This window comes from Pseudophryne corroboree, chromosome 1 (assembly GCF_028390025.1).
Source record: "Pseudophryne corroboree isolate aPseCor3 chromosome 1, aPseCor3.hap2, whole genome shotgun sequence".
In the NCBI taxonomy this organism is placed as follows: domain Eukaryota; kingdom Metazoa; phylum Chordata; class Amphibia; order Anura; family Myobatrachidae; genus Pseudophryne; species Pseudophryne corroboree.
The window spans coordinates 663,683,297-663,708,164 of NC_086444.1; the positions used below are offsets into that span (position 1 = coordinate 663,683,297).

At 45.8% G+C, this 24,868-nt stretch overlaps 1 long non-coding RNA gene across 1 annotated transcript in view; it reads right to left on the reverse strand.

Moving 5' to 3' along the window:
- The window catches only part of LOC134932747 (uncharacterized), a 77,522-nt gene that overhangs the window by 39,323 nt on the left and 13,331 nt on the right, over positions 1-24,868 (reverse strand). Inside the window, exon 2 of the long non-coding RNA XR_010179476.1 lies at positions 20,809-20,860. This is a non-coding gene — a long non-coding RNA (uncharacterized LOC134932747). The remainder of the gene's footprint in view (positions 1-20,808; positions 20,861-24,868) is intronic.

A 24,868-nucleotide genomic window follows, 5' to 3' on the forward strand; every position in this document is an offset into this window, starting at 1 on the left:
GCAAGTTCAAAGGGCATCAGAACCTTGCACAACGTTGAAATCATTCTCCACTGCACTTGAGACAGGTGCATTCCACCTACTATATCGTGCTCAATTGTATAGGCTTGAATGGCCTTTTGCTGCTCCTCCAACCTCTGAAGCATATAGAGGGTTGAATTCCACCTCGTTACCACTTCTTGCTTCAGATGATGGCAGGGCAGGTTCAGTAGTTTTTGGTGGTGCTCCAGTCTTCTGTACGTGGTGCCTGTACGCCGAAAGTGTCCCGCAATTTTTCTGGCCACCGACAGCATCTCTTGCACGCCCCTGTCGTTTTTTAAAAAATTCTGCACCACCAAATTCAAGGTATGTGCAAAACATGGGACGTGCTGGAATTTGCCCATATTTAATGCACACACAATATTGCTGGCGTTGTCCGATGCCACAAATCCACAGGAGAGTCCAATTGGGGTAAGCCATTCCGCGATGATCTTCCTCAGTTGCCGTAAGAGGTTTTCAGCTGTGTGCGTATTCTGGAAAGCGGTGATACAAAGCGTAGCCTGCCTAGGAAAGAGTTGGCGTTTGCGAGATGCTGCTACTGGTGCTGCCGCTGCTGTTCTTGCGGCGGGAGTCCATACATCTACCCAGTGGGCTGTCACAGTCATATAGTCCTGACCCTGCCCTGCTCCACTTGTCCACATGTCCGTGGTTAAGTGGACATTGGGTACAACTGCATTTTTTAGGACACTGGTGAGTCTTTTTCTGACGTCCGTGTACATTCTCGGTATCGCCTGCCTAGAGAAGTGGAACCTAGATGGTATTTGGTAACGGGGGCACACTGCCTCAATAAATTGTCTAGTTCCCTGTGAACTAACGGCGGATACCGGACGCACGTCTAACACCAACATAGTTGTCAAGGCCTCAGTTATCCGCTTTGCAGTAGGATGACTGCTGTGATATTTCATCTTCCTCGCAAAGGACTGTTGAACAGTCAATTGCTTACTGGAAGTAGTACAAGTGGGCTTACGACTTCCCCTCTGGGATGACCATCGACTCCCAGCGGCAACAACAGCAGCGCCAGCAGCAGTAGGCGTTACACGCAAGGATGCATCGGAGGAATCCCAGGCAGGAGAGGACTCGTCAGAATTGCCAGTGACATGGCCTGCAGGACTATTGGCATTCCTGGGGAAGGAGGAAATTGACACTGAGGGAGTTGGTGGGGTGGTTTGCGTGAGCTTGGTTACAAGAGGAAGGGATTTACTGGTCAGTGGACTGCTTCCGCTGTCACCCAAAGTTTTTGAACTTGTCACTGACTTATTATGAATGCGCTGCAGGTGACGTATAAGGGAGGATGTTCCGAGGTGGTTAACGTCCTTACCCCTACTTATTACAGCTTGACAAAGGGAACACACGGCTTGACACCTGTTGTCCGCATTTCTGGTGAAATACCTCCACACCGAAGAGCTGATTTTTTTGGTATTTTCACCTGGCATGTCAACGGCCATATTCCTCCCACGGACAACAGGTGTCTCCCCGGGTGCCTGACTTAAACAAACCACCTCACCATCAGAATCCTCCTGGTCAATTTCCTCCCCAGCGCCAGCAACACCCATATCCTCCTCATCCTGGTGTACTTCAACACTGACATCTTCAATCTGACTATCAGGAACTGGACTGCGGGTGCTCCTTCCAGCACTTGCAGGGGGCGTGCAAATGGTGGAAGGCGCATGCTCTTCACGTCCAGTGTTGGGAAGGTCAGGCATCGCAACCGACACAATTGGACTCTCCTTGTGGATTTGGGATTTCAAAGAACGCACAGTTCTTTGCGGTGCTTTTGCCAGCTTGAGTCTTTTCAGTTTTCTAGCGAGAGGCTGAGTGCTTCCATCCTCATGTGAAGCTGAACCACTAGCCATGAACATAGGCCAGGGCCTCAGCCGTTCCTTGCCACTCCGTGTGGTAAATGGCATATTGGCAAGTTTACGCTTCTCCTCCGACAATTTTATTTTAGGTTTTGGAGTCCTTTTTTTACTGATATTTGGTGTTTTGGTTTTGACATGCTCTGTACTATGCCATTGGGCATCGGCCTTGGCAGACGACGTTGCTGGCATTTCATCGTCTCGGCCATGACTAGTGGCAGCAGCTTCAGCACGAGGTGGAAGTGGATCTTTCCCTAATTTTGGAACCTCAACATTTTTGTTCTCCATATTTTAATAGGCACAACTAAAAGGCACCTCAGGTAAACAATGGAGATGGATGGATTGGATACTAGTATACAATTATGGACGGGCTGCCGAGTGCCGACAACAGCCGTGAACTACCGCACTGTACTGTGTCTGCTGCTAATATATAGACTGGTTGATAAAGAGATAGTATACTCGTAACTAGTATGTATGTATAAAGAAAGAAAAAAAAAACCACGGTTAGGTGGTATATACAATTATGGACGGGCTGCCGAGTGCCGACACAGAGGTAGCCACAGCCGTGAACTACCGCACTGTACTGTGTCTGCTGCTAATATATAGACTGGTTGATAAAGAGATAGTATACTCGTAACTAGTATGTATGTATAAAGAAAGAAAAAAAAACCACGGTTAGGTGGTATATACAATTATGGACGGGCTGCCGAGTGCCGACACAGAGGTAGCCACAGCCGTGAACTACCGCACTGTACTGTGTCTGCTGCTAATATATAGACTGGTTGATAAAGAGATAGTATACTCGTAACTAGTATGTATGTATAAAGAAAGAAAAAAAAACCACGGTTAGGTGGTATATACAATTATGGACGGGCTGCCGAGTGCCGACACAGAGGTAGCCACAGCCGTGAACTACCGCACTGTACTGTGTCTGCTGCTAATATATAGACTGGTTGATAAAGAGATAGTATACTCGTAACTAGTATGTATGTATAAAGAAAGAAAAAAAAACCACGGTTAGGTGGTATATACAATTATGGACGGGCTGCCGAGTGCCGACACAGAGGTAGCCACAGCCGTGAACTACCGCACTGTACTGTGTCTGCTGCTAATATATAGACTGGTTGATAAAGAGATAGTATACTCGTAACTAGTATGTATGTATAAAGAAAGAAAAAAAAACCACGGTTAGGTGGTATATACAATTATGGACGGGCTGCCGAGTGCCGACACAGAGGTAGCCACAGCCGTGAACTACCGCACTGTACTGTGTCTGCTGCTAATATATAGACTGGTTGATAAAGAGATAGTATACTCGTAACTAGTATGTATGTATAAAGAAAGAAAAAAAAACCACGGTTAGGTGGTATATACAATTATGGACGGGCTGCCGAGTGCCGACACAGAGGTAGCCACAGCCGTGAACTACCGCACTGTACTGTGTCTGCTGCTAATATATAGACTGGTTGATAAAGAGATAGTATACTCGTAACTAGTATGTATGTATAAAGAAAGAAAAAAAAACCACGGTTAGGTGGTATATACAATTATGGACGGGCTGCCGAGTGCCGACACAGAGGTAGCCACAGCCGTGAACTACCGCACTGTACTGTGTCTGCTGCTAATATAGACTGGTTGATAAAGAGATAGTATACTCGTAACTAGTATGTATGTATAAAGAATGAAAAAAAAACCACGGTTAGGTGGTATATACAATTATGGACGGGCTGCCGAGTGCCGACACAGAGGTAGCCACAGCCGTGAACTACCGCACTGTACTGTGTCTGCTGCTAATATATAGACTGGTTGATAAAGAGATAGTATACTCGTAACTAGTATGTATGTATAAAGAAAGAAAAAAAAACCACGGTTAGGTGGTATATACAATTATGGACGGGCTGCCGAGTGCCGACACAGAGGTAGCCACAGCCGTGAACTACCGCACTGTACTGTGTCTGCTGCTAATATATAGACTGGTTGATAAAGAGATAGTATACTACTAATATTATATACTGGTGGTCAGGTCACTGGTCACTAGTCACACTGGCAGTGGCACTCCTGCAGCAAAAGTGTGCACTGTTTAATTTTAATATAATATTATGTACTCCTGGCTCCTGCTATAACCTATAACTGGCACTGCAGTAGTGCTCCCCAGTCTCCCCCACAATTATAAGCTGTGTGAGCTGAGCAGTCAGACAGATATATAATATATATATAGATGATGCAGCACACTGGCCTGAGCCTGAGCAGTGCACACAGATATGGTATGTGACTGACTGAGTCACTGTGTGTATCGCTTTTTTCAGGCAGAGAACGGATATATTAAATAAACTGCACTGTGTGTCTGGTGGTCACTCACTATATAATATATTATGTACTCCTGGCTCCTGCTATAACCTATAACTGGCACTGCAGTAGTGCTCCCCAGTCTCCCCCACAATTATAAGCTGTGTGAGCTGAGCAGTCAGACAGATATATATAATATTATATATAGATTAGATAATAGATGATGCAGCACACTGGCCTGAGCCTGAGCAGTGCACACAGATATGGTATGTGACTGAGTCACTGTGTGCTGTGTATCGCTTTTTTCAGACAGAGAACGGATTATATTATGTACTCCTGGCTCCTGCTATAACCTATAACTGGCACTGCAGTAGTGCTCCCCAGTCTCCCCCACAATTATAAGCTGTGTGAGCTGAGCAGTCAGACAGATATATATAATATTATATATAGATAATAGATGATGCAGCACACTGGCCTGAGCCTGAGCAGTGCACACAGATATGGTATGTGACTGAGTCACTGTGTGCTGTGTATCGCTTTTTTCAGGCAGAGAACGGATTATAAATAAAAGTGGTGGTCACTGGTCACTATCAGCAAAACTCTGCACTGTACACTACTGAGTACTCCTAATGCTCCCCAAAATTAGTAAATCAAGTGTCTCTCTAATCTATTCTAATTCTAAACGGAGAGGACGCCAGCCACGTCCTCTCCCTATCAATCTCAATGCACGTGTGAAAATGGCGGCGACGCGCGGCTCCTTATATAGAATCCGAGTCTCGCGATAGAATCCGAGCCTCGCGAGAATCCGACAGCGTCATGATGACGTTCGGGCGCGCTCGGGTTAACCGAGCAAGGCGGGAAGATCCGAGTCGCTCGGACCCGTGAAAAAAAACATGAAGTTCTGGCGGGTTCGGATTCAGAGAAACCGAACCCGCTCATCTCTAGTGATGATGCGTGGGTTTCCCCCGATAGAAAATTATTGGCGGTATACCCTTTCCCGCCAGAAGTTATGGCGCGTTGGGAAACACACCTTAGGGTGGATAAGGCGCTCACACGCTTATAAAAACAAGTGGCGTTACCGTCTCCAGATACGGACGCCCTCAAGGAGCCAACTGATAGGAGGTTGGAAAATATCCTAAAAAGTATATACACACATACTGGTGTTATACTGCGACCAGCGATCGCCTCAGCCTGGATGGGCAGCGCTGGGGTGGCTTGGTCGGATTCCCTGACTGGAAATATTGATACCCTTGACAGGGACAGTATTTTATTGACTATAGAGCATTTAAAAGATGCATTTCTATATATGCGAAACTCTGGCATCAAGAGTAAGTGCGATGTCCATATCTGCCAGACGATGTTTATGGACACGACAGTGGTCAGGTGATGCAGATTCCAAACGGCACATGGAAGTATTGCCGTATAAAGGGGAGGAGTTATTTGGGGTCGGTCCATCGGACCTGGTGGCCACGGCAACAGCTAGAAAATCCACCTTTTTTACCCCAAGTCACATCTCAGCAGAAAAAGACATAGTCTTTTCAGCCTCAGTCCTTTCGTCCCCATAATATCTGCCCAGGGATAGAGGTAAGGGAAGAAAACTGCAGCAGGCAGCCCATTCCCAGGAACAGAAGCCTTCCACCGCTTCTGCCAAGTCCTCAGCATGACGCTGGGGCCGTACAAACAGGTGCGGTGGGGGGTCGTCTCAAGAGTTTCAGCACGCAGTGGGCTCACTCGCAAGTGGACCCCTGGATCCTACAAGTAGTATCCCAGGGGTACAGATTGGAAATTCGAGACGTCTCCCCCTCGCAGGTTCCTGAAGTTTGCTTTACCAACGTCTACCTCCGACAGGGAGGCAGTATTGGAAACAATTCACAAGCTGTATTCCCAGCAGGTGATAATCAAAGTACCCCTCCTACAACAAGTAAAGGGGTATTATTCCACACTATATTGTGGTACTGAAGCCAGACGGCTCGGTGAGACCTATTCTAAATGGAGTCACTCAGAGCAGTGATAGCGAACCAGGAAGAAGGGGACTATATGGTGTCCCTGGACATCAAGGATGCTTACCTCCATGTCCAAATTTGCCCTTCTCACAAAGGGTACCTCAGGTTCGTGGTACAAAACTGTCACTATCAGTTTCAGACGCTGCCGTTTGGATTGTCTACGGCACCCCGGGTCTTTACCAAGGTAATGGCCGAAATGATGATTCTTCTTCAAAGAAAAGGCGTCTTAATTATCCCTTACTTGGACGATCTCCTGATAAGGGCAAGGTCCAGAGAACAGTTGGAGGTCTGAGTAGCACTATCTCAAGTAGTTCTACGACAGCACGGGTGGATTCTAAATATTCCAAAATCGCAGCTGTCTCCGACGACACGTCTGCTGTCCCTAGGGATGATTCTGGACACAGTCCAGAAAAAGGTGTTTCTCCCGGAGGAGAAAGCCAGGGAGTTATCCGAGCTAGTCAGGATCCTCCAAAAAACCAGGAAAAGTGTCAGTGCATCATTGCACAAGGGTCCTGGGAAAAATGGTGGCTTCTTACGAAGCGATTCCATTCGGCAGATTTCACGCAAGAACTTTTCAGTGGGATCTGCTGGACAAATGGTCCGGATCGCATCTTCAGATGCATCAGCGGATAACCCTGTCTCCAAGGACAAGGGTGTCTCTTCTGTGGTGGCTGCAGAGTGCTCATCTACTAAAGGGCCACAGTTATGCATTCAGGACTGGGTCCTGGTGACCACGGATTCCAGCTTGAAAGGCTGGGGAGCAGTCACACAGGGAAAAAAATTTCCAGGGAGTGTGATCAAGTCTGGGGACTTCTCTCCGCATAAATATACTGGAGCTAAGAGCAATTTACAATGCTCTAAGCTTAGCAAGACCTCTGCTTCAAGGTCAGCCGGTATTGATCCAGTGGGACAACATCACGGCAGTCGCCCACGTAAACAGACAGGGCGGCACAAGAAGCAGGAGGACAATGGCAGAAACTACAAGGATTCTTCGCTGGGCGGAAAATCATGTGATAGCACTGTCAGCAGTTTTCATTCCGGGAGTGGACAACTGGGAAGCAGACTTCCTCAGCACGACCTCCACCCGGGAGAGTGGGGACTTCATCGAGAAGTTTTTTCCACATGATTGTGCACCGTTGGGAAAGACCAAAGGTGGACATGATGGCGTCCCGCCTGAACAAAAAACTGGACAGGTATTGCGCCAGGTCAAGAGACCCTCAGGCAATAGCTGTGGACGTTCTGGTAACACCAGGGGTGTACCAGTCGGTGTATGTGTTCCCTCCTCTGCTTCTCATACCAAAGGTACTGAGAATTATAAGACGTAGAGGTGTAAGAACTATACTCGTGGCTCCGGATGGGCCAAGAAGGACTTGGTACCCGGAACTTCAAGAGATGCTCACAGAGGACTCAGGGCCTCTGCCGATAAGAAGGGACTTGTTTCAGCAAGTACCATGTCTGTTCCAAGACTTACCGCGGCTGCGTTTGACGGCATGGCGGTTGAACGCCGGATCCTAAGGGAAAAAGGCATTCCGGAAGAGGTCATTCCTACCCTGGTCAAAGCCAGGAAGGAGGTGACCGCACAACATTATCACCACATGTGGCGAAAATATGTTGCGTGGTGTGAGGCCAGGAAGGCCCCACTAAGAAATTTCAACTCGGTCGATTCCTGCATTTCCTGCAAACAGGAGTGTCTATGGGCCTCAAATTGGGGTCCATTAAGGTTCAAATTTCGGCCCTGTCGATTTTCTTCCAGAAAGAATTGGCTTCAGTTCCTGAAGTCCAGAAATTTGACAAGGGAGTACTGCATATACAACCCCCTTTTGTGCCTCCAGTGGCACTGTGGGATCTCAACGTAGTCCTGGGATTCCTCAAATCACGTTGGTTTAAACCGCTCAAATCTGTGGATTTGAAATATCTCACATGGAAAGTGACCATGATGTTGGCCCTGGCCTCGGCCAGGCGAGTGTCAGAATTGGCGGCTTTTTCTCACAAAAGCCCATATCTGATTGTCCATTCGGACAGGGCAGAGCTGCGGACTCGTCCCCAGTTTCTCCCTAAGTTGGTGTCAGCGTTTCATCTGAACCAGCTTATTGTGGTACCTGCGGCTACTAGAGACTTGGAGGACTCCAAGTTGCTAGATGTTGTCAGGGCCCTGAAAATATAGATTTCCAGGACGGCTGGAGTCAGGAAAACTGACTTGCTGTTATCCTGTATGCATATGCACCCAAAAAACTGGGTGCTCTTGCTTCTAAGCAGAAGATTGCTAGTTGAATGTGTAGTACAATTCAGCTTGCACATTCTGTGGCAGGACTGCCACAGCCAAAATATATAAATGCCCATTCCACAAGGAAGGGGGCTCATCTTGGGCGACTGCCCGAGGGGTCTCGGCTTTACAACTTTGCCGAGCTGCTACTTGGTCAGGGGCACACCCTGGCTGAGGAGGACCTGGAGTTCTCTCACTCGGTGCTGCAGAGTCATCCGCACTCTCCCGCCCGTTTGGGAGCTTTGGTATAATCCCCATGGTCCTGACGGAGTCCCCAGCATCCACTTAGGACGTCAGAGAAAATAAGATTTTACTTACCGATAAATCTATTTCTCGTAGTCCGTAGTGGATGCTGGGCGCCCATCCCAAGTGCGGATTGTCTGCAATACTTGTACATAGTTATTGTTACAAAAAAATCGGGTTGTTATTGTTGTGAGCCGTCTGTTCAGAGGCTCCTACGTTTGTCATACTGTTAACTGGGTTTAGATCACAAGTTATACGGTGTGATTGGTGTGGCTGGTATGAGTCTTACCCGGGATTCAATATCCTTCCTTATTGTGTACGCTCGTCCGGGCACAGTATCCTAACTGAGGCTTGGAGGAGGGTCATAGGGGGAGGAGCCAGTACACACCACCTGATCCTAAAGCTTTAGTTTTGTGCCCTGTCTCCTGCGGAGCCGCTAATCCCCATGGTCCTGACGGAGTCCCCAGCATCCACTACGGACTACGAGAAATAGATTTATCGGTAAGTAAAATCTTATTTTGTTAGCAGTTGGGCAAAACCATGGCCCTCATTCCGAGTTGTTCGCTCGTTGCCGAATTTCGCTATATTGCGATTAGTCGCTTACTGCGCATGCGCAATGTTCGCAGAGCGCATGCGCCTAGTTATTTTACTCAAAAGTTAGGTATTTTACTCACAGCATTACGAGGATTTTTCTTCGTTCTGGTGATCGGAGTGTGATTGACAGGAAGTGGGTGTTTCTGGGCGGAAACTGGCCGTTTTATGGGTGTGTGTGAAAAAACGCTGCCGTTTCTGGGAAAAACGCGGGAGTGTCTGGAGAAACGGGGGAGTGCCTGGGTGAACGCTGGGTGTGTTTGTGACGTCAAACCAGGAACGAAACTGACTGAACTGATCACAGTGGCAGAGTAAAGGGCCCTACTCACTGGCCGACCCGCCGCCGAGCTGCCCGACGGCGGATACGGCCGACGAGCGACCCGACGGCGGGGGGGCAGTGACGGGGGGAGTGAAGTTTCTTCACTCCCCCCGTCACGCGGCTGCATTGAAGTGCAGGCAAATATGGACGAGATCGTCCATATTGGCCTGCATGCACAGCCGACGGGAGACCAGCGATGAACGAGCGCGGGGCCGCGCATCGTTCATCGCAGGAGTCTCCACACTGAAAGATATGAACGAGTTCTCGTTCATTTATGAACGAGATCATTCATATCTTTCAAAAAATCGGCCAGTGTGTAGGGCCCTTTAGTCTGGAGCTACTCAGAAACTGCTAAGAAATTTCTATTCGCAATTTTGCGAATCTTTCGTTCGCAATTCTGCTATGCTAAGATACACTCCCAGAGGGCGGCGGCTTAGCGTGTGCAATGCTGCTAAAAGCAGCTAGCGAGCGAACAACTCGGAATGAGAGCTCATGTGCACTGCAGGGGATGCAGATATAACATGTGCAGAAAGAGTTAGATTTGGGTGGGTTATTTTGTTTCTGTGCAGGGTAAATATCGGCTGCTTTATTTTTACACTGCAAATTAATTGCAGATTGAACACACCACACCCAAATCTAACTCTCTCTGCACATGTTAAATCTGCTTCCCCTGCAGTGCACATGGTTTTGGCCAACTGCTAACAAAATTCATGCTGCGATCAACTTGGAATTACCCCCTATGTGTCTATGTTTTCACTCTGATACAATGGTCAGGGATCCTAGGGACTATTGGCCTGATTCATGTTTGTAAGAAGAGCAAAAAAGCAAGCAACTGGGCACTGCAGGTGGGGCAGATGTAAGCTGCAGAGAGACTATGACTTATCTATAATGGGTGCAAGGCATGCGGTGCACACAGGCCCTGGGTCCAAGAAGGCCCATGTCACCCACCCTGCATCGATTTTTGAATACTTACCCCTCCGAAGCCCCTCATTGGCGGCAGCAGCACTGCACAGGTCACTGGGAACATGATGTGTGGCCCAGAGTTTTTTGCATGCACAGTTAAACTGTCTAACAATTCTAGACTACATGCAAGAGCAGTCAGTATTTACCCTACACAAACATTAATGTAATAAGAATGTATATTTGCTCCCCTTACATGGCAACGTGGGTTGTTCCAGATGGGGGAAAGGTTAGGCACCCCGGAGGGGTATTAGCCATAGCCGACACCCCCCTATGTCCATAGCCACCCCAAATTAATTACTCCGTCCCCTGTCGGCATTTTAAAAGCCTATACTCTGTGGTCGGTCATGTGACCACCTACAACACGACAGTTGGCATTTAGTATCACACCTGTTCCAGACACAAAGTTACTTGCTTTTTTTGCTTTACTTACAAACATGAAGCATGCCCTATTTTCACTGTGTGGAGTACTGCTATTTGGCCTGATAAAATGATGAAAGCGAATAGAGGTCTAGTTGAGTAAGCCAGCTGGTTCTAGTTTACATAATGGTAGATAGGTATGAGGTTTGGAGGCTCAAGAACAGACACTGGTGGAGCAATACAGGATAGCCTAGACATTGGGTGGGGCAATAGCACTACAAAGTAGGGAATACTGCCTGGGATGAGTTGTTAATACCTGGACTTTAAGGAATGATGAGGTTGGGTTTACGTGGTAAAAAAAAAATAGCAAAAATCTAGCCGCATTCCATTCTAGGGTCTGTTTGTGCTCCAGGGCAAGTGGGTCATTGGCTTCAACAAGAATGGGGATATTCTGGCTGTGTAATGACTACAGTGTAAGTTGGCCATTCTGCAGTTTCAAGAATACGTTATTGGGGTGTGGAGGTAGCTAACCACTCACCATGAGTTTTAAGACAGGAAGATAAGGCAAACAGGGAGACTATGGGATAAAAGGGGATGATGATGGTGAGAATTTAGGCAATGCACTAAATACAATGTCTTTGTATATGTGAGCAGGGAAGTAGCATTTTTGTAAAAAATGTTTTTTAAAGTTTACAACTCCATGCTGCATTCATAGCTCCCCTATCCTAAAGCACTGTATCCCCTCACCAAACCACTCTTACCCCAGGGAGAGACTCACCTGTGTTAGCTGTTTCTTTGGTGTATTGGTGACTGTCTCACTTTTAAAAGCCAGTAGTCAGTTAACTCAGTTTGCAGGTGAGCTTTAAACCAGGTAAACACATGAGTGGTGTTGTGTTGGTGATTATCTCACCTTTAAAAGCCAAAAGTTTGTTGGCAAGTGAGCTTTAAACCAGGTAAGCACATTTCTCCTATTGGATAGCAGTTTCCAGGTTTCCATTAATTCTATGAGAAAAATGTATGTGATAGACTAGGACTTGCAGTAAAATTCGGTCCTGTGATGTGGGCTGCAAGCTTAAATGCATTGTACAATTCATGAACTAAACCCCCATCATTTATCTAGTTATGTATTAAAGTTTTGAAGTGAATGAGGTTACTGAGGAGAGTGCTGGGTTCTCTGTATATGTATATGTGAGCAGGTGGTCACAGCCCACTGAACCCCAACCTAGGGATGGAGAGCGCATGTGTGCACCCCATTCCTGGGAATGGCGAGTGTGGTGGATTCCTATATATACAGTATGTACAACGCCATACTGCATTCCCAATGACTTCTTGCTGCATTCCCAGGTCCCCTATCCTATAGCCCTGTATCCCCTCACCAATCCACTCTTACTCACCTGCGCTGCACTCCCCAATTTCCAGACCCAAACACCGTACAGCAGGTACCATGTGGCCCTCACACCCCACCAGAAGAGGCCGGCGTAGGGCATGGGAATCCTAGTCAGCAGAGCTGCTGCATGTCCCATTACTGCCTGCAACAGAGCTGGACCCAAAAGAGCGGACGCACAGTCACTGTGTCTGAGAGGCTCCTGTCACTCTGAGGCTGTGCCCACACTGCCTACAGCTTGCTACCCTATTTGAACAAGACTGCTCACATCCCTGCCAGGCACTAAGTGGCATATCCTTGGGGCCCCTCTGACCCTTGGGGCCCGGTACACTGTCGCTGGCCCTGGGTATTCAAACACCTACCATTAGAATATGCAGAGTTCTCCACTTGGGATGGTTCCAAAGAAGAAGACTCTGGGAAGTTCAGATGATTCATTATTGGTCCATTAATTAGAGATATTTAGTGAAAAATTAAAGAATAAAAATGTAGGCACATAATTATTTTATTGCAGCCATATGGGAGTTGTAAAGTTTGGACAGTGTGAATGTCAATAAAGACTACATTTTGGAATAGGATATGAAATGCGTCTGGTGAAAAACACATGAATCAGGACAAATGTATGTCAATGGCATGCTCAATAATTCATGCCTTCTTGGAATGGGTGTTAATAGGAATAGGAATATGGACTATCATCCATTAATTGGATAGTTTTTCATTCATGTGTGCAAGACTAAAAATAATGGTGAGAGATCAAAATAATTGCAATGAACTTAGGACTAAGCAGCCCCCTTACTCACAAATGGAAGAAAACGCCTACTTCCAGAGATAAAATTGTGATTGGGTATAGAGAGTAGGGATGGTGCTGGGTCCTAAGAAAAATGGTCACTATCCTAAATCCCGCTGAGTTTGCTACGTCACCCCAATACACTCCACAGCCTCCCCTGCCATCTCTCACTGCTGGGCTCTGCCATTTTGCCGGTGGTCAGCTGATCTTTGCTCCACTTACCGCAAGCCTCAGTTCGGTCAGCTGACTCCCTCAATGAATCACTCTACATCAAGAGAGATAAAAGGACTTCTATGAGCTCCAGCAAATTGCCCAGAGCAACGTTGCTGACTCAGTTATTATATAGAAGAAAAACCTGATACACTTAGCCCCCTCAGGTATAGCAATATAGGAGTAGCCCACTGAGTGAGATACCCTTTAATAAGGCAACCACATAGCAGCTACATGCACACACACATATAGAGTCACAAGCGTACCATGCAGAAATTAAGTACCATAAATTGCACTGGACTAGCAATACAAAGTAATACTCAGTATGGCTATATGTGTTAATAATAGATATAACAAACGGGTGGTCTTCAGTATGCCGACTGACGGGATCCTGGAGCACAGTATACCGGCGCCGGGATCCCGACAGCCGGCATACCGACACTTATTCTCCCTCGTGGGGGTCCACGACCCCCCTGGAGGGAGAATAAAATAGTGTGGCGCACGTAGCGTGGCGAGCGCAGCGAGCCCGCAAGGGGCTCATTTGCGCTCGCCACACCGTCGGTAAGCCGGCGGTCGGGCCCCGGCGCCGGTATGCTGGTCGCCGGGAGCCCGACCGCCGGCATATCGTAGTGAACCCTAACAAACACAGTAACTACTGGATGTATATAACAGGGTGTTTGTACCACACAACCCTAATGTATGCACTCTTTCTGAACTAACACTGTCCCAGTGACAGGTAGAATACTTAAGTGTCCTGTGGGAAGCACAGCACTGGCAATCAGGCGGTTCTACAGAGGAGGATTTGCCCTAACAGTCCCAGGAACAGCAAGGCTCTATCTTTGATGGCTGCTGGCCGGGAATGAGGGAGAAGAGAGCAGCTCCAGGGCGGGAACATTTGTAGAAATGTCACCCTGGGGCTGGGGGGACCTGCTCCCGCTGCTGGCATCCCCACCGAGCACTGCGGGCACTAAAAATGGGGTTTATGTACAATAAAAGCCCCCTGACCTGTGCCGATTAAGTGTCCCTGGTGGCTAGTGGAGCGGCTGCCCAGTAATCAGTGTCCACGCCAGCGCACGCACGGCCCGTTTCCTATGACCGCGCTGGATCGCGGTAAAGTGCAGGCACAGAAGCCCCTTACCTCCCCCGTACCTGCGGCGCCACAATCCGGGAGGACGGCGGTGTGTGTGTGACTCACGTTTTGAAGGAACCGGCGCCTCCGCTGCAGTGACCCGGCAACCAGGGTGCGGTAGTATACAGCGCCGTTGTGGGTGACGGAGCTGCAAGCAGGAAAGTCTATGAGATTTTGCCTGCTGCAGCCCTTGTAGTCTGACAAAATAATCTTCTTCTTTCTTTCAAATAAAGCAATGAATAGGCTGCCTAATGCAGCCCTCCTGTTAAGTGCCTGCTTACTGCATGGCACCAACTTACAAACTGAGCTCCCTGTGCATGGAGGCGGGGTTATAGAGGAGGCGGCACTTTGCATCTTGGGAACAGTCAAAATCTTTGAGCCTTTTGGTGCCTCGGATCGAGATCCTACTCTACACCCCGATGTTAATCCTTGTGGAGCCCAGTGTACCCCGCAGCAGAAATAATAAATTAAATGTAGTGATACATGGAGGGTGTCACAAACCGATCACTCACTGTGCGGCCGTGTGGGGACGCGGTGTGGTCGGCGGCAGAGGTGATGCAGGTTCTGGGAGTCGGGAGTGCGGGGACTGAATGGCCAGAGGCGCCTCTGTGTGTCTGGAGTTCAGGAGGTGGCCATGTTGGAGACAAAATGCAGCACCTGTGGGTGTTAGCCAATCCCATGCTTGTCCTGCCTATAAGTAGGCTGGAATTATTGCTCTCTTGGCCAGTGCTTTGTTCTAGCTATGTGCTCTATCCGTGGATTTCTGTGTGATTCCAGTGGTCCTGATATCGCCTCCGCTCCCAGAGGTCTGCCTGCAGCCTTCACCGCAAGAGATCCACCAGCTCCCTACTGTGCTGTCAGTCAATCGCTCTCTAAGTGGCAACAAGTGGATTTCCAGAGTCCTGTGAGAGGTGACCCTGTCGTTCAGTGACTGCCTTGCTTCAATCACTCAGCCTGTGGAAGTTCTACTAAATCCTGGTCCTCGTTTACTCAGCTCTCAGCTTAACCTATTCTTCACCATTGTTGTCTGCTTCAGCTTTTCAGTGTTATAAGTATTATCTTCACAACCTGCAAGTATTCCTTTCAGTATTGTATCTTCATTTTTGCATCATTCAAAGACAGCTCTACACAGTTCTTCAGTTCAGCCTTTAAGCATCGGTAACAAGTCTTCACAGTTATTCATCTGTGTCTACAATATCCAGTTAACACTTCTTACAGTTTGGCACCAATCATTGCTTTATATTGGACAATTCTTCATTAATCTTCAGGCACGTTTTATCTTATTCATATGAACATTTCTTCAATGCATCTTCAATTCTGACCCTGCTTATCTTTATGCCATTAATTGCAATACGTCAGTTTATATATGGTGACTAATGATTGTTATTTAACTCCTTATTGTAACTGTTGTCTATTAATAAATATATGAAACAGAGCTATCTTCGTCCTCCCTGTTTTCACCATACACCAGCACATACACCTTCGGTTGGTCTAAGGTTAACGGATCCACAAAATCAGTTGGTCCTGACAGAGGGGCACTAAACAGTGGGAGCCTACTGACACAGGGTGGGGGTTGTGGCTGGGACACTGGAATCTATTACCAGTAGGGGTGGGCCTTGATAATGCTGGAGATCTCTTTCTGGTGGGGGGGCCTATTTTTGATGGTCGGTGGGAGTAATTTTATCATTGGGGGATAGGAAGCATGGAATGTAAATGGGGGGGGGGGGGAACTCCCACAAGGTATATTTTTTTTCAATGAAATATTTAAAATATAATTAAAAATACTTTTGAAACTTTAGTAAATAAAAAAACTAACAATATGTGAATGTTTTTTAGAAAAAATATCACTACAGCCTCCAATGCACCACTGCACTACTGGTATCTACTGTAGGTTCCTTTCCTCTGTTTTACTCTACATTGCAGTAGAAGCTAAGAGTTCCCAGAAGCCTGTATTCTATAATTCCATTCAATCTCCAACTGTCTCATAGGCAAATATCACAAGAACATTCCAGGAAAAAGTGTAACGGTAAGAAGATCTCTCTTCTTTGTACATAAAGCAGGTAGATGTTCACAAAGCTGGAGTATCTCCTCTAGAGTGTAAGAATTAGGAAGCGGTGCATAAAACTGTACCACTGGGTTGCCTCCCACCGAGGGCTTAAAGTTGTCCTGGAGAGATGGTAGAACTCATTTCCCCTGCCACCTGCCCCTCCCCCCTACCATTAGGCGGAGCCAGGACTGGTGCTAAGGTTTTTGACTACCCAACTCCCGCAAACTACAAATTTGTGCCCTACCTCCCATACTTTACAAAGGGACCATATGTGGCGAAGGTGCGCATTGCAAAAAAGGGGTATGGTTTTACAAGTAAGGGGGTGGCCACACAATAGTACTCCCAATTAAAATGATGCCACACAATAGCACAATCTTACTCACATTAGACTGCACATAGGGGGTCATTCCGACCCGATCGCTCGCTGCAGTTTGTCGCAGCGCAGCGATTGGGTCAGAACTGTGCATGTGCCGCGCCGCAGTGCGCCGGCGCATGGCAGCTTTTGTTACCTAGCAATCGCCTCTGAGACAGAGGCGGTCCCTGGGCGGGAGGGGGCTGAACGGCGGCGTTAAGCTGCCGTTTAGGGGGAGCGGTCCGGTCAATGCAGGCGTGGCCGGACCACTGGGGGGCGGCCCGCGGCAGCTGCATGACGTCTCACACAGCTGCTGCGGCCAGCGGGAGCGACGAACAACTACCGGCCAGCCGCAGGAGCTGCAGCCGGGAGTTACTCCTCAAATACAAAGGCATCGCCACTGCGCGATGCGTTTGTATTTTTGCAGAGGGGGGGGGGGGTGCCGGACTGACGTGCGGGGCGGACTAGCCCTGTGCTGGGCATCCCCCTGCATGTCAGGGAACATGATCATAGCTGTGCTAAATTTATCACAGCTACGATCAACTCGGAATGACCCCATAGTGCCCTTAAATCATATTACACCACAAAGTAGTGCCCCTTATTAACATTAAGACACAGAGTTGTGCCCATTACATCACTCAGTAGTACCCCTTAGTCACATTATGCTGCCCAGTAGTGGCCCTTATACACGTTACACCACACAGTGCCCCTTATACACAATGTCCACAGTAGCAGTGCCCCAATACACAATGCCCACAGTGGTAGTGCCCCTTACACATAATGCCAACAATAGTAGTACCGCTTATACACAAAATGTCCCCAGTAGTAGTGTCCCTTACACACAGAAGTAGTGCTCTTTACACATTAAACCCACAGTAGTGCTGCTTATACACATAATGTCCACAGTAGTTGTGCCCCTTATACACATGAATCCCACATTAGTGCCCCTTATACACATCTCTGCCTCTGTCACTCCAGCAGCTTCCTCGTCTCTCTGAGTCTCTCCAGTCCCCTCTCATCTTGTCTTCAGTATGCACAGAGCCTGCTCCTCTTCGTGTCTCTTCTCCACTTCAGCAGCAGTGACGGCATGATATCAAATACTTTATGATGGTAAAGGAAGCCACCGAGACGAATATGACGAGGAGGGGATGAATACCGGCCAACAGACACAGTGTGTGTGAGTACCATGGGGGGCGGGCCGCAGGTGTAGGAGGACCATGGAGCTACCAGGACCTGTGGAAGGGGCAGGTGGACACAGTACATCATTGACATCATTGACACTAGTGCCACCCACATCATCCCACATCATCTATTAACATGGATGGCGGAGCAGGGTTCACTATTAGAATTTCTGTGCAGGGTGTTGGCAGAGGCGACAGACCTGGAGTTTTAGAGTCTAAAATCACAGAGTATACCCCGGGACTTCTGGGCCAGGTCACGCAGACAGGAGACAGATAAAGATAAAACAATATATTTATTAGAGATTTACTTAATATAAGGTCTCTAAATCAACTATAAGATAAACATATAATATATGAAACTAGAACAACAGGTCCCAATAAACACCAGTTTACTGTCAGACTCCCCAGCGCTCTCCCACACTGTCATGTCCAGATGCAATATAATTTGCAGGATCACAGGAGTTTGATGAAGTTTCTGTATAGCAGAGCCAAAAAGTCTGCGAGTCCCTAATTGTATCATAAACTAGGCAGAGCCAACAAGTGCAAATCTCAAGAGAAGTTTGTAATCCAGTAGTCACACTGCTTCCAGACACAATCCTCAGCACACTGGTAGGAGCTGAGACTCCAAGACCAGTAGCTTTCAGAAGCCAAAACCCCCCTTCCTCAGGAGCTCTCTTGCCTTCTCTTTTTAAAAAGAGTTCAAATTTCAACCACTAAAGTCCCTCCTGCAAAGGGTGGTCTTAGGTAAAAACCTCCCCTGATTGGTAGAGCTCAATGAGGGTCTGTAAAAGGGATGAGTCATGAGGAGATCCCCCCTGCTGTTTTCATGACCCAGTGTAGGGGAGAACAATGGGTTCTTGATGCAATTAATCCTTTGGTGACGGTGGATGATAGCCAGTCACTCCCTGTTTTAACCCTTTATAGTCATTTGTGACATCAGAGGTCCTCCAGCTGCTCCCAGCTTCCTGTTCTTAGTGTCTTTATAGGAAGTGACTGACCCAGAATAAAACATCACACCTGGCCCTGTTTAAGAACAATAGCTGACTGATTAATTCTGTGCTAAAACATTGTCAGAATGGGCCTGGAGCAGTCCATTCTGTCCCAACACCTACTGTACCATTACAGATAATGGAACTCAGTTCCACCCCATTCCTGCCCACTTTAATCACTGCTCCCACTGTAACTACCACTGCAGAGCAGATTTATAAGATGCGGCAAAGGGCCTGTACAAGGGATCTTGGCAATAGTGTTCTACAAATGTGGAATCATCTGCAAGGTGGACCTTAATAGGATATGTTCAGTACAGTATTATTATTATTATTATTATTAATAATAATAATAGTTTCTTATATAGCGCAGTATATTCCGTAATTAAGGTGGCCTTTGCACATTTCTGACAATGGGGTTTGCAATTGGGAGGTTTTACAACCTGGCTGGCGTAGAGGAGGTCTGTGAAAGAAGACCTAGGGACTGGTCCATTTCTGTGCATGACTGAGTCTCAGGTGGATCACATATTTGCACCTGTTTTACATCTGGCTTTACTCATGTGAAAAATACAAACTTAATGGCTCAAATAAAAATTGTATCCTATCAAAAACATCTTGACCAGGTTAATCAATGTTGAAATTATGAGATTTAAAGGATCTCATTTGCCACTTTGGGGCTTTACTGATTTGAGTGGTATTGAGTGATTTAATAATATACTGTACGTTGGAGTGAGCAAAATGACTAATCTGTCTGTGTGAAACTGTCATCACTGGTATTAAAAAATATACTGTAGCAAGTATTGAATGCTTCATTTACACACTTTCCTAAGTGGTTCCAATGACTTTAGATTGGTTTAAAAATAATATTGTGGAAAAAAATGTAAGTGCATGATTGCTAATGCAAACTCAAGGGTAAAATTAGAATTTTGAAACAATAGGCCAAAAAGATCAATACATAATTATAGTCACGGTTAAGAGTGGAATCAAATTCACGGCTGACAGTCCATTAATAATGTTATTCTCTTATGTATGGTTATTTGATAAGTAGATGCATGGCGCCAGATAGGATGTTTTTCATAAGAAAATATAGATCCATAAATGTATTTCCTTGTTGTAAGACACAGTCTGTAAATCTATCTGGTGGTTTGGGGTTTGTATTTTACTTCCTCTAAGATGATATAAATATATATCGTGAACACCTTGTATGGTGATAGCAGGAAAATGACACTGATCATAGTGTATATTATATTTACATTTATACTGTATATAACATTTCATTATTAACCTGTATTCTTCCACATATCAATAAGTTAGAATAAGAGAATACAGCTTGTCAATACTGTCAAACATGAGCTCATGGAGATCTACTATAAATTAACTAAAATTATTTTTTTTATCATTCTACCATTTAAATGACACATTCCCCCTGGGTAAGTATCTATCTGCATCACTGAGTTGCTTGCCACCAGCTATGGTATAAGGGCCACAGGTTGAAACTTAAGTTACACCTACGCACTCTCTATGACACAAACTATAACTCAGTATTAGCCTCACAATAACTCCTTAGTTTTAAGGTACAGCAGCCTAAGCGATTAACAGTATGCATATAACAGGTAAGTAGTGATAGAGTCTATACGTCTGTATATACTCACAGCCTTACCGATAGACTCTATCACTACTTACCTGTTACATGCATACTCACATACATAATCCATCACTATTTAAACTTACATGACATTGATCTTTCCAATAGATACTATATCTCCAATACGTACCCACAGAGATTTTACCAATAGATATTATATCTTCAATACTTACCCACATAAGTCCTTTAGTAGAATAGCGTGGTGCTTCATCCTCAGTCATGGTACTAATTAAGATATAATAGACAAGTAGCGTGCCTTGATTTTAACATCAATATTTTTGAATATTTTTTCACTTTATGTAATATATGTATTGTCCTTATTTTGTGATTAGATGAGTTTTATGGATTTAATAAAAGTTATATTGTAATGAATTATCCCTTTGTGTGCCAACAAAGAGACATTCTTTCCTCTTTGGTTTCTCTATGTTCATAGATGTTGTCTCTGGCAACACCCCCGGAATTCTCCATACATGGATATAAGTCCCCTCTGATGAATACAGGTCGGGGTATTTGTTAATTTATTGAGTTTACTATACTGGTGCAGAGATTCATCCCCATTTTCCCCTTCCTTTTATATGACTGTTTACATTAAAGACAAAGGTTTCCAGACATATATGGACAGACTAGACTAATTAAGAAACATTTTATTTACAAAAAGTATACTATGTTTTTTTTTAACAAAAGAATGATGATGATGATGATGATGATGATGATGATGATGATAAGGTTACAATACATGTATAGAAATTCAAAATAAAAAATTCGAGGAAATATAACATGTCAGGTTGTATATTTTGCTAACTGGAGGAAAGGCCAGATATCTGTGCAGTTTCTCAAACTCCAGTGTTCCCCCAAAACGGACACAAAACGAACAGTTGCAGTACCTTTTAGAACACTGTATAACAGAACTCCTGTGAGTGGCTGGCTGACCTTCTGACCACATTTTATGGTCCTTTGCTAACTGTTATTTGTGTAGCATAAATTCATATTTTTTACATATTAATTCACTTTAACCTTAATCTTAACCTTACAGAAACATAATAATACTCTTGATTGGACAGTCATTATTTTAACTTTGCATAGATATCACACATTGTCATATTCTGACATTCAGTTGGACAAATAACACACATTATATGGTTTCACTAAATCATGCATATGTCTATGCAACATATGATGTAGGCCTAATTCCCTACTAGAAATATACATGTGCCTAATATAACAACAGATCAGAATGAAGGTGTCTTATGACATTTGTAGTTCTGGTTTTGTAGTAATATTAAATTTGGTTATAGAACCGTTGGGCAGGCATCCTTCTCTTGAAATATTTTCTTGAATTATTATATGACCTGGAGTGCAAGTAATCCCTTTATTGATTTACTATATTTCCTGGGGTGCAGAGGCATAGCTGTTACACGCTAGAGTCCAGGACCTGGGTACTATTTTCGGTGCTGTCACATGGTGGCCTCCATGTTCATGTCCCTGCTAGCCTCCTGCAGCATCCCAAATTGTTTAGGCACTTATCTGTTATTTTGGCTGGTATTCTCCTGGTGGTTTCCATCGTTCTGAGTCATGAGCAGTGGCATCTTGGATTAGGTCACATAACCTGCTCTACCAGCAACTTCGGTCACATCAGACACATCAGTCACATCACCGCTCAGCCTATCAACAACTAGACTATCCTATTTATACCAGGAACTGCTGACAGCACATTGCCAGTACAATATCTTAAAAAAAGAAAATGGGAGCGCTGGATGAATCTAGTATATATTTTTTTTATTATTTTTTTTAAATAGAGTAATTTTTATTCAATAATATGGAGATTAAGTTACAGACATTGCATATCAACGGCATATCACATATATCAAATTAATCACATCCTCGTTTACATACAGTTTATCGGCACGTTTGAGCCTGCAACATCCGCAACCAATATATAAATCACCATGACATTTTTGGATTTTTCGCCCTTAAACTAACCCAAAAAAGGGTACATAAAAAGAAAAAGAAAGAAGTAAGAAACATAGAAAGAAACATAGTAAGAAATAGTCATCTAAACCAGGACCTTATCAGTCGTATATGTAATTAGGCGAGCCCGCAGAGCTCAGCTGCCAACCATCTAAACATACATCATTATACAGTAGGTCAGTGGCACAATAGCTCTTCGATATCCACTATGATTGAGGGACCAGGTGGGAGTGGGGAGATTCCAGCCAACGAGACCAGACTCTTTCAAATTTGGCTGATGCGTTTTGTTTCATATAAATATATCTTTCCTTGAATATTGTATCATTAACTAAGGTCTTGAGCGCAGAAACTAAAGGGCCGCTAGGGGCCATCCAGAGCCTCGCAATGCAAACCTTAGCCAAGGCACATACATTGTGAGCATATAGATCCACCGGGCCAGTCTCAGAAGTAGAGCCTCCTATCCCCAAAACACAGAATTGTGGGGTAAGCAGTCCGCCAGTCACTCCCGTACTCTCCAGTATTGACCTAACCCCCGACCAGAACACCCGTAGTCTTGGGCAATCCCACACCATATGCCAAAATTTTCCCATATCCGCCTCGCACTTAGGGCAGAGGCCAGATCTGCCAGTCCCAAAAGAGGCCAGTCTAGCTGGAGTCATATATGTTCTATGTAGAATGAAGAATTGGATTTGTTGGTATCTGAGGGACTTGGTGACTGTAGCAGGGTATTCCAGAGCAAGGGCCCAGTCCTCCTCACCCATGAGACCTACATCCTCCTCCCATTTTCCACGGAGACGCGTCAAAGGGTCCGTATGGAGTTTGGTGAGAAGATATCCATACGCAAGGGAAACCATCTTAGTTCGACCCAATGTAGTTACAAAAGTCTTGATGGGAAATGGGAGGATTCGTGGGGGGGACTCTGCAAACTGGGACTGGAGGGCATGTCGAAGTTGAAGGTATCTGAAAAAATAGGAGTTAGGTAACCCAAACTCATCTTTCAGTTGCTGAAAGGATTTGAATAAATTATTTAGATAGAGTTGGGAAATAGAGACCACAGATCTAGGGGCCCACACCTCCCGTCCCTCAAGCGCATGCAACTCAGGAAGCCAGTCAGAGTACCAAAGGGGGGTGTCTGGGTCCAGGTCGTCGTACCCTAAGAGGTCTCTCAGGGCCCGCCATATCTTTAAGGCCTGAAAAATAATAGGGGGAAGAAACCGGGCCACGCTCCCACTCAGCAGCACCTGCATAGGAGAGAGGTGAGGAAAATAGCAGCGAATAAACTCACACTGCAAGGAATCATCACCAGAATCCTGCACCCATACACTAATATGAGTCAGCTGAGCAGCGTAGTAATACATCTGGAAATTAGGCAAAGCTAGGCCGCCATCAGAGCGCAGCCTTGTGAGGGTATTTAATTGTATCCTAGGTCGTTTGTTAGCCCAAACGAGTGAGGACAGAACACTATTTAGTTTCCTATAGAATGTTGGATAGATATATACAGGGGACTGAAGAATAATGTATAAAAGTTTGGGCAGTATGATCATTTTAATGAGATTAACCCTGCCAGACACCGTCAGTGGAAGCCTACACCAGGTTTTGGATTTGCACATGATCTGCTGCATGATCGGGTCCAGATTCAGAGGGATGAAATCAGAAGGGTCATTAGTTATTTGAATTCCGAGGTATTTAAATTGTATTGTCCAACATAATGGTAGGGAAATTTTTGGAACAGTAGGAGGGGGGCCTATGACTGGCATAATATATGATTTAGACCAGTTGATCTGAAGGCCCGAGTGAGCACCAAAGTCCTCAATCACACGCAGCAGAACGGGCATTGACCTGGCGTAGTCTTGCAAAAATAATAACATGTCGTCGGCATAAAGTGCTATCCTATCCTCGCGTGAGCCCGTGCAAATTCCCACAATATCTGGGTGCGATCGTACCAAACAGGCCAAGGGCTCTATGGCCAAAGCAAACAGTGCGGGGGATAGGGGGCAGCCCTGTCTGGTACCCCGGGACAATTGAAAGGAGGGGGATACATAGCCATTTACCAAGATCCTGGCACTCGGATGCTGGTACAGTAATTTAGTCCATCTGATAAAGTTGGGCCCAAAGCCCATACAAGACATCACCTCCCATAAATAAGCCCATTCAATACTGTCAAAGGCCTTGGCCGCGTCCAGCGAGACCACAGCCGAGTCAGAAGGGAAGTCATGTGGGAGTTGTAAAATGGTATACAGTCTACGTAGGTTAATAGACGTGGAC